Below are 10069 nucleotides of genomic sequence, written 5' to 3'. Positions count from 1 at the left end.
GCATTCTCCCACTCAGAAACCGACTGTTCTCAGGAGTGTGGCGTAAGACTAAAGTTAACTTACTAGTATAAAACTCATGTCGAAAATGTGGTATATGGTACCGTCTAATCCTTGCGGTTACAAGTTACATCTTCCCTCTTCAAGAGAAGAATGGCGTACGGCTGTGATATTATGAAAGTAGGTCTCCGATAACTGTCAGTGTCAATTAAAGAAGTATAGATACTAGTAGATTGCATAATGATCTCAAGACATTCAAGCAAATTGGTACTGTACGATTACGAAGACCAAGCAAAAAAAGATACTAAAAAAAAAAAAAAATCAAACAATCAAAGTTTATCTACCCCATTAGGAACCCCAAAGCCCCGTCCTTTAAAAGAAAATTTTCTTCCGGTACTGCCAGCGCCACACAGGTACGGGTACCACGACTATTCTCGCGCCATATCCATGGAAACTAAATTGGCGTCAGCGGCGGCAAGATACGACTCGTTCACCGCCACCAGCGCACCTGTACGTACGTGAAAGAATGGGTCCCTTCTCCCCGCTCAGCCACTGGGAGCGAGCTCCCGTTCTCCAATAGGCCATTGCACGGTCCTATGTTATACCCAACAGGTTACACACACAGACACACACAAACACACACAGACATTCACACACACATACTCACTCGGGCAACAAGTAACCTTTCAGAGGTGCTAGAGTCAATCATACCAACACCGAGGTATGGACATTTTCCAGGGAATATAACTATCAACTGTCACTGATGGAACACTATTCACAGGAGACAGTCTATGATCTTTCGTCCAAAGTGTTTGTTCTGTTCTACTGGAAATGACTCGAGTGGATATTACCAAGAAGACTTCGATTTGTGTTGAAAGTAAGTCTGTTTGGTTTGGCAATTCCGAATTGAAGAACCAGTTCTCAAACTTGGTTTCGCACGTAAAAAAACAACACACGAATCAATTCGCATGGGGAATTCTAGCCGGGTTACAAGTTGCGAGCTGGCCCAACCTCTCCCGGTTGGTGGGTAAGCGAGCGGGCCCAGCAACACGCTAGTGTTCAGTGATATTGCTAACTTCTCTGTGATCGCCCCTTCTTGGAAGAAACTGTTTCAGAAATTTAGGGAAGTGAACTCATCCAGTTTATATTTCCTATGAAACTCTCGTCTAAAGATTTATTGTATTCCTTTCTAGACATTTATGTTGCATTTTTACACCTGATCATTGATGACAATTAAACATGCATATGATCAATGTAGTGATACTATGTATATGACTATGGACAGCCCAGGCAAAACACCTGTTATGAAACTCAATTAGAAATTATTAGATTCATTTCTGTTCAGTCAGAAATTCCAAGGGGATTGCTTCTTAATGATAATACTTACTAAATGCACAATGAAATGAACCTGAAATCTGGTACTACTTGGTGAGCACATGTGCACGTGAGTGAAAGTTTCATCATTGACCAGACTAGTACAGTAGTAGAGAATGATGTCATGTACATTTCGTGGTGGATTGTGAAATGATATTCCTGGTTTATGTGGTGTGACATCTCATATTATTATTATTATTTTTAAAATTTAATACACAAGGTTTCGATTGCGAGACTATTTGTGTTTTTGCTTGTTTGTTTTTTGCTGTGAAGTAATTTATCTGCATTATCATTATTTATTTATTTTTTTTTATTTATCATCATTATTATTTTTTTTTAGATCTGAGGACTTGCTTGCTGGCCAAATAATTTTGGTATCTGTCTTGTTTATCACTCTTCAGTGGCGGATCCAGGGGAGCACCCCCCTTTAATTTTTTAAAACAAAAGAAATAAAAAACTGAGCCACCCCCCCCCCCCCCCCCCCCCCCCCCCCCCCCCCCGTTTACTGAATTCCTGGATCTGCTCCAGCTTTTCATGAAGTTTTGAGTTCTCTTTCAGGTACCAAGGTAGATAATTTTTGTTGTGCATTTTTTTTTTGGGTAAGTTTTAAGTACAGATTCATACTAAGGGAAAGAATTTTAACTGCAGGTTCCTGCACAGTAGCTTAAGATGTAATCCTATGCCAAATATGCATTTCAGTGGACATGTAAGTGCACAAATGAAAATTTTGATAGTGAATATTTGGAATGTTTCAGCATTTTTTTTTTTAAATACTAACATTAAGTGTTCTAGTCTAACTTTATATAGAATAGATTTTTTCCCTAATAGTAATAGACAGAAGGAAAAATGTCTGCTCTTGAGACATAAATTCTAGAATCCAAATTGTTTGCCTTGTGGAGGTGTGTTTCCCACTCTCTATAAAGAACAGGGCAGTGGTTTCAAAAGCTTACCTTGTGTTTGTCTGAGCTGGTACAGTATATCTTCATGGTCCTTCAGGGGTGTATCCAGGATTTTTTTTTTTTTTTTTTTTTTGGGGGGGGGGGTCGTAATCACAATTTTTGGACCTTTACCTTTGCGAGGGAGCGGGGGAGGGTGGGGGAGGGAGTGACAGGGAGTTTTTGAATTTCATATAAAATGGGGCCATTTGGTGGATTCAAAAGTTACTTTTTCTGCCAGCTGGCCGGCCGCGCCGGTGGCACGTTCATATAGGGTGAGAGGCGCGAGCAATATTACTAGTAATAGGCCAGCTCTAAGTGTGTAGTCTAGTCAACCAGTTCGATGAGTTGCTGATAGGAGACAGGAAAATCGATAAACATGGCAGTGCAACTTAGAAATAAGGTATCAATGGCATATAAATCAGTTACAAAATTTACGAGTTTTTTGACAATTTGCTGGAACACCACCTGGTGACTTTTTTTCCTGTTGTATAAAGGGTAAAAAGCCCTTGGAAAACAAAAATGTCTTTTACAAAAAGTGGACCTTTTGAAAATTTGGGGGGGGGGGGGGTCGTACGACCCTCCCGACCCCCCCCCCCCCCCTTGCATACACCCATGTCCTTGTCAAACAAACAACCAGAAAAGATTACATTAGTTTAAAAAATCTATTATTTTTCTTCCCTCATATTGTAGGTGGCGCACAGTCACTGTAGAATCACAGCAGGGCTAGACACTAACTTTTTTTTTTTGTTTGTTTGTGTGGTACCCTTGTTGTAGCCCGCCCATTCAGGTCACTAAAATCTTTAATCTGAAATTTTGGTTGCCAGAAAAAGATGTAGTGGCCTATAATAGAAGCAAAAGTAATAATCTATTTTGAATCATAGTTGCCTGATCAGGCCACCAAAAAGATAGATTTGGTGGCCCGGGCCACTGGGATACCACTAACGTCAAACCCTGCACAGGCAAACTTTATGTTATTACATGTAGCTACTATGAATGAAATACATTGTAAGACTTAAATACCTGAAAACACCATTTGTACTTGTACAGTGAGCTGATTTTCATAACTTTGTTTACTTTTTTTTTGTGTCTGCAATTTGAGATAGGCAAATCTATTGGCATATATCCAGAAGTTGTATGGGGGGGGGGGGGGGGGTAGAAATAGAGAATCATAGTCAGTATGTGTATGTACATGTAGTAGTTTGGAGTGAGCTCATTCTCTTCATTGTACAATTTACATGAGTCTTTGTAAGAGCAGAAATGAACTACATGTAGTATGCTTTCCAGGCACACCTCAGAAGATTTGTCAGATTTGTTATATATTTCAAATTTGCTTTGTTTGATTCAGCCAACGATACAAGAAGTTTTGTCATGTATGTACGTCAAACTGTCATTTTGTACGTTTTACGAGAGACCATTTACATTCCATACATATGATGCTTTTGTAGAGCCCTGGGTTTTTGAATTGTCTCAAGTTCTTTTATTCATACAAGGCGTAATTTGTGCCTGGTCATGCATCTGTGTGCTGAATAGAACTCAAGCCAACCTTCAAGAATGTGACTTGGGTTTCCAGGGAACCTGCATTGTTTTGTCGGTAATAAGGAACTGCCTTCTCCTATTAGTGACGGATAGGTGCAGAAATTTGAGCTAGAGCCTCGGCCGCCGAATGTATCCAGTGGAAAACCCACATAACTGGACCGTAAAATTGCTGCCAAGCAGACACGTAGACGCGTTTGCTGTTGTTGCGTGCCCTATATTGCCTCAAATAACTTTTTGCTATTTTAGTACCCAAATGGCAAGGAAGTTAAATCGAAGTTGCGGATATGGCAGGTATTTGCAGTGATGAAATGAAAGAGAAAAAGTTCTGATGTCATAGAATGTCCCCAAAATGAAAAAAAAAAGCACTGTTGTTTGGTTCTCAAGTTTCATTGATTGAATAAAGCTGCATTACAATCATTTAGCACTTTAGGAGTTCAGTCCATTATTTCAGTATTTGATCAAACTTTGCCAGTTCTCCCTGAATACATGCACATATAGTCATTTGTTCCCCAGAAATCTACTTGAACTTTAGCTGTACACCTGTGCACCCAACCCTCGCTCAGATGTGGATAATGTTATTTATCATTGATTCAGCATAACTAATAAATATTCATGGGGGGACTTTAGCATGGACCAGCCAAATGTTAGTCTGAAAAGAAAAATTAGAATTTTACAATCACAACAGTGAAAATTTGATCAAAATTGGATGAAAAATAAGAAAGTTATGAAATTGTGGAGTTTTGCTTATTTTCAGTAACAATTAATCTATGCAAATAGTTGATGATGTCATTGCCTCACAATTTGCCATTCACAAGTTGTTTGTATCATATAAGATTTTGAAATTTCCAGTTTTTCTGTTCAAACACAATTATGCCACAGTCTGAAATTGAGCCACTAATAACATTTATGTTTTTTACTTTTACAGTAGAAAAATTGAATTTTAATAATTTTTTTTTGTGATACAAACTTTAGTCCTGCTTGATTTTTTTTTTAAAAGTATCTTGAAAAATTTGCCTGGCAGCACGCAGAGACATTGTCAATTCTTTTATTCCCATCATGCAGCTGGCTATAGTAAGTCCACAAACTTGGATGCCCTGGATCACATGCTGATATGATGACACAAAATGATTTGTCCTGCAGTGTGTTTGAACGGTGGCAAGTAAAATGAATTTTTACATCGTGATGCAGAAAACTGATAATTCCTCTGTCTAAATTATGTGGTTTTGGTTCTGAGGTGCCTGTGAGAAGTTGCCTTTGCTTCTTGAACAAAATGAAACAATGAAAAAACAAAACAAAATCAGACTCCTCTAGATGTGAGTTTCGACAAGTTTCCTGCTTGCCACGTCGCTGTGCTTCCATACCTCAAAGTGGCATGTAGCAATCCTGCTTGTCCATTTCGTAATGCCACTTGTCAACTAGGGAAAATCTTCCAGTCTGTACCAGGGAGGTGGAAGAGAGACTCTTCCATTTCTCTGTCTGTACTGGCGCTTTCGGTGGAGCTGTACCGGTGGGCACCATAGGCCAGATTGTAACACAGGTGCAGGGTAAACAAGGCTTGAGCAGAACCAGCACTATCACAGAAGTACACAGGAGAATGAGGATCGGATGGGGGTGTAGCGGGGGTGGGGTGGGGTAGAGAGGGGTGGGAAATCAGGGTATTAAAGTACCATTCAGTGACCGGTCGAAAACTGGTGACGGAAAACCGAATATTGCGTGGAAATCCTGTCGCCCGTCGGCTATTTCAACGGGAAAATGAACCAGAGGTCAATATCTCAATGCTGACTGAAAACGGAAAACAGAATTACGGATTTTGTCTGAAATTCTATTTTCCGCGTTTCATTAACATGAAATGTGGAAAAATGACTTAAAATCCTATTTTCTCAAGATTTGATAAAATAGGAAATGGAAAACAGGATATCGGTTCGATATTCGTTTTTCCATTTTCCATTTGCAACGAGCGACGGGATATTGAAGACCGCCCCCAACGGCCACTTTATTTCGACACATAAATCAGTGGTAGCGGTTCCGTGTTATTCAGCGTCTAGAAGAAGAAGACTATACCTTGGCTACGATATGCTACGCACCTCATCAAACTATCCAGCAGGCACATGGCGTGTAGCTCTTTGTAGCGACGTGCTCTGCTGCGAAACGACAAGTTTGGAGAGACTTGCGACCATAATTATGCGATATTTCCATCTACTGAAAACCTTTTTCTTCTCCGACTGAAACTGAGATGAACTAAGAAAATAGTTTAAGATGAAATCCTCGAATTTCAACAACTTCACCAATTATAATGTCGGTGAAAACCGTGAGAAAGGAGTTGCGTTTCCTTTGTCACTGTACCAGGACAACAGGGAGAATAGTACCAATCATAGCTTTTCATGGTGGGGGGGGGGGGGGGGGGAACTGGTAAATTATTCAACGTAGGCCCTTCTCATTTCCAAACCTATTCAGCAATTCTACATATAATTATAGAGACTCTGTTTTGAATTTGTTTATTATTTATGACCAGACCATTGCACTACATACTTCGTTCTAAGTTTTTTTTTTCCTTATTATGCAAACATCTCAGATTAGTGTAACAAATTTATAATCATATTCTACACAATGTATACACCAAGTAAAATCCTCTGTTGGTTATGATTCACCTCTTTTCTCACCGCATGTTTCTTTAGCTGCCCCTACTTTTCATGCTTCTCTTTGAAAATCAGCCCTAATTTAGCTGAAGGGCAATTTCTTCCCATAAGTGGAAAACGAATAAATAAAATAAAATATGATAAAGAGGAAAACTGTCTTTCTTTGATTATGTATGTGAGCTTGTGAGTCGTCTCGAATTAATTGTTGGACATGTATCTTTGATTGAATCAGTTAATATTTTTCTATAAAAGGTGCCTTATTGACGGTATGTTACATTGAATTTTCTGTTATGACCAGTCAGGTGGGCAGTCCATAAAACAAAATAGCATGTAGTCTCATGGTCCACCTGCCATGGTTACTTCTGGACATGCACCATCACATGAAATTGAAATGAAATGATCACATGAAAAAGCAAGAAAAGAAGTGGCACCTAAAGAACTTAATGGTGAGAAAAGGGATGAATCATAACCAACAGAGGATTTCATTTGGTGTGTTGTGTTTTGTGTATAAATTTGTGAATCTAATCTTAGATGTTTGCACATGATAAGAAATAATACAGGTGAACATAAAACGAAGTTATTATTGCTATCATTATTATCATAATTCATTCGACATTTGCAATACAATACAAGTGATAACAGATAAACAAACAAAGCAAACAAATTAAGGATACAAGATGTCAGGTTTTCCCTGATGGTGAGCTTATGCAGGCATATGAGGTTGTTTAGTTTTTCGTAATTACGCGATATTTTAGTCTACAGAAAACCACATTCTTCTCCGACAGAAACTTTGATGAACTGAAAAAGTAGTTTCAGATGAAATTTTCATATTTAAACAACTTCACCAATCATAATATCGGTGAAAACCGTGAGAAAGGAGTTGCGTTTCGCTTGTATGAATCCGTTGCCACTGTGCTATAAAACAACTGATAGGATTAATACATTTAGTTGTTTTGGTTTTTTTTGGTGGGGGGGGGGGGGTTGAAGTCTCTGAGTTCCTAATCTCAGGATTTTTTATTTTTAAATCTTCTTCTGTCGAACCGAAAAAAAAAGATAGAGCTAAGTTAGTGCTATATGAAGACTTTAATGAGTGAAATGTCATGTCTGATTATGGCGGATATACAGGGGTGCCCTGATAGGGGCGGAGGGGGGGGGGGGGGTGGAGTGGGGTAGGACCAGTAGGAGGCGGAATTTTCACACTTTCAGCATCTTCTTAAAAAAAAAGAAGCTATGACAGATTTTCATCAAGCGTGGGAGATAGCATCCCCAGGGTAATAGAATCCAACTTTGTTCGAAGGGGCAACAAGTGGGGGGGGGGGGGGGGGGGGGGGGAGGGGAAGGGGGAGGGGGAGGCGGGGAGGGTTGGGGTGAGACGAAGGCCTAAATTTTAGGGGAATGTTTATGGAAATAAAAGCTTCATTTTAACTAGAAATGAACGAGATGATACGGTGATTTATCCTCTCTCTCTCTCTCTCTCTCTCTCTTCCAATTAATCCTCCATTTCCTTCTTTATTGCACTAAATGTAGTGTACTGTGGAAGTTGTTATCTAATTTATGCAATGCTGGAAGAAGCTTGCAGCTTTCGATGTTAGTGAAAGAATACACTGACTCAGTTGAGCCAGGAGTATTTAGGCTATGTATATACTGCGCAAATTGTATGTAAATATGAAAATGTAGAAAATCCCTCCTACCCTTCACCCCCTCCCCCGATCAGGGCAGCACTGAATCCGCCATAATCGAACATGAAATTTCAGCCATTAACGTCTTCATAGCTCTATCTTTAGCATTTTTGAATTTTAATTTTGAATTACTGAAACTGCACTGGTCTTACTCTTGAGACACAGTGAACAGTTCCAGCTGTTTATTTTCATAATTTCACATCACATCTGTATACATGTAGGGCCTACACTTAACAAAAAAGAAACAAAAATAGAAACGAGCAATTAGCAAAATACAAAATATGATATAAGGTTGGTCATTACAAGAAAGTGTCTCAGCATATTATGTACACATAAAAGACAATTCTCTATAACATGTGAAATACGAAAGAGCCGCAAAAGTAAAGCTTGTAACTTCGTGTTCCGGGGGAAAAAGTATCACGATGTAAATTCGTTTTACAGTGGAGATAGGACACAAAGTACTAATGACGAAACTATAATTGAAAGCTAAAACAGCAAGGTGCAAAGAGCAGAAGAAGTAAAAGAAAAGAGAAAGAAAAGAAAAAAGAGAAAAGGAAGGGAATAAGTGCTGATTGATAAAAGACAGCATGACAATACACTGGTATACGAGCATGACCTATATGCAACGAGTTCAAAGTATGAGTGATAGCGCAGTAATTATTGGGAGCATAAACACATAAAAGCTGAAACCAGAGGTAAAGCAAACGTACACTTCAAATTGATCCCCCATGCATTGAAAAAGAATAATGTAAAATAACAGGTTACATAATTCTAATCAGGCAAGTTATACTCATTAAGTAACATTAATTTGAGTTTTTGTTTGAAATAAAGAGAGAAGAACATTTGACTACATCTGCGGGAAGATCATTCCAGAATTTGGGTCCGGTGAAAGCAATTGTTTTTTGAGCAAAGAGTGTGCGAATACGTGGAAGGTGAAACTAGTCTCTTTACCTTGTGGGGTACGCATGAACCGCATAGTTTTTCTCAAACAAATTGCTAAAATGTGGGGCAAGTCGTTGGCTGATAACTGATGCATAAAATTAATGTGACTAAGTTGTATAGAAACAAATCAGCAACCTCAAAGGAGTCTGCTTTCAGAGAAGAATCGTGTGAGATCGTGTGGGCAGAATAAAAACCAGATAAGTAATATATATGATATTTCCATGAAAATCATGGTCAATAATATATAGACCTAAAAATTTAGAAGATTCAACTTGAATTAAACAATCATTACTCACTTTTATATCACCTGGCAAATGAAAATTACTGAATAACATATAATTAGTTTTGTTTACATTGAGAGAAAACTTGGGTTGTTGGGTTTCGATGTGAAAATAAGATATTGGAATCATCGGCAAAAAGAAGGAAGGACAAAATATAAGATTAATTTTTGAAATCATTCATGTAAAGAATAAACAAAAGCGGACCCAAAAGAGATCCTTGAGGGATCCCCAAGAAAGTGTCTTCAAACTAAAACTAAAACCGTTAATATTATACAAACTGTTTCCTATTGGTTAGATAGCTCCTGAACCAGTCCAAGGCCTTTCCACGTTTTCCGTAGTGCGATAGTTTATATAACAAAATATCGTGATCGATAGTGTCAAATTTTAGGCCCTGAACAGGTCGAGGAATGTACCAACTGTATATGATAAATCGTCAATACTAGTAGCGTGGACGACTTTTATTTGTCAATAAAAGCAAGCAGAGCGTGAGTAGTAGAGTGTTGTTGTTTTTTCTAAATCCAAATTGAGAGTCACAAAGAATATTGCATTCATCTAAAAACTTAATTACGCGAGAATATATCAAATGTTCAAGAATCTTGGAAATTGTGGTCAAATGAGAAATTGGACGATAATTGTTTAATCTTGTTTGTTACCTTGTTTATAAAGTGGAACCACTTAAGCAGTTT

At 38.5% G+C, this 10069-nt stretch overlaps 1 protein-coding gene across 1 annotated transcript in view; it reads left to right on the top strand.

Annotated features, from left to right (window-relative positions):
- The first annotated feature begins 717 nt into the window (after positions 1 to 717).
- The window catches only part of LOC139729184 (zinc finger protein GLIS3-like), a 155453-nt gene continuing 146101 nt past the window's right edge, over positions 718 to 10069 (top strand). Inside the window, exon 1 of the mRNA XM_071640116.1 lies at positions 718 to 874. The gene's annotated coding sequence lies outside the window, so the exon portion shown is untranslated. The remainder of the gene's footprint in view (positions 875 to 10069) is intronic.

This window comes from Diadema antillarum, unplaced genomic scaffold (assembly GCF_040938485.1).
Source record: "Diadema antillarum isolate AM-2024a unplaced genomic scaffold, OU_Dant_1.0 seq00000222_RagTag, whole genome shotgun sequence".
In the NCBI taxonomy this organism is placed as follows: domain Eukaryota; kingdom Metazoa; phylum Echinodermata; class Echinoidea; order Diadematoida; family Diadematidae; genus Diadema; species Diadema antillarum.
This window is presented reverse-complemented; position numbering and strand designations above follow the sequence as displayed.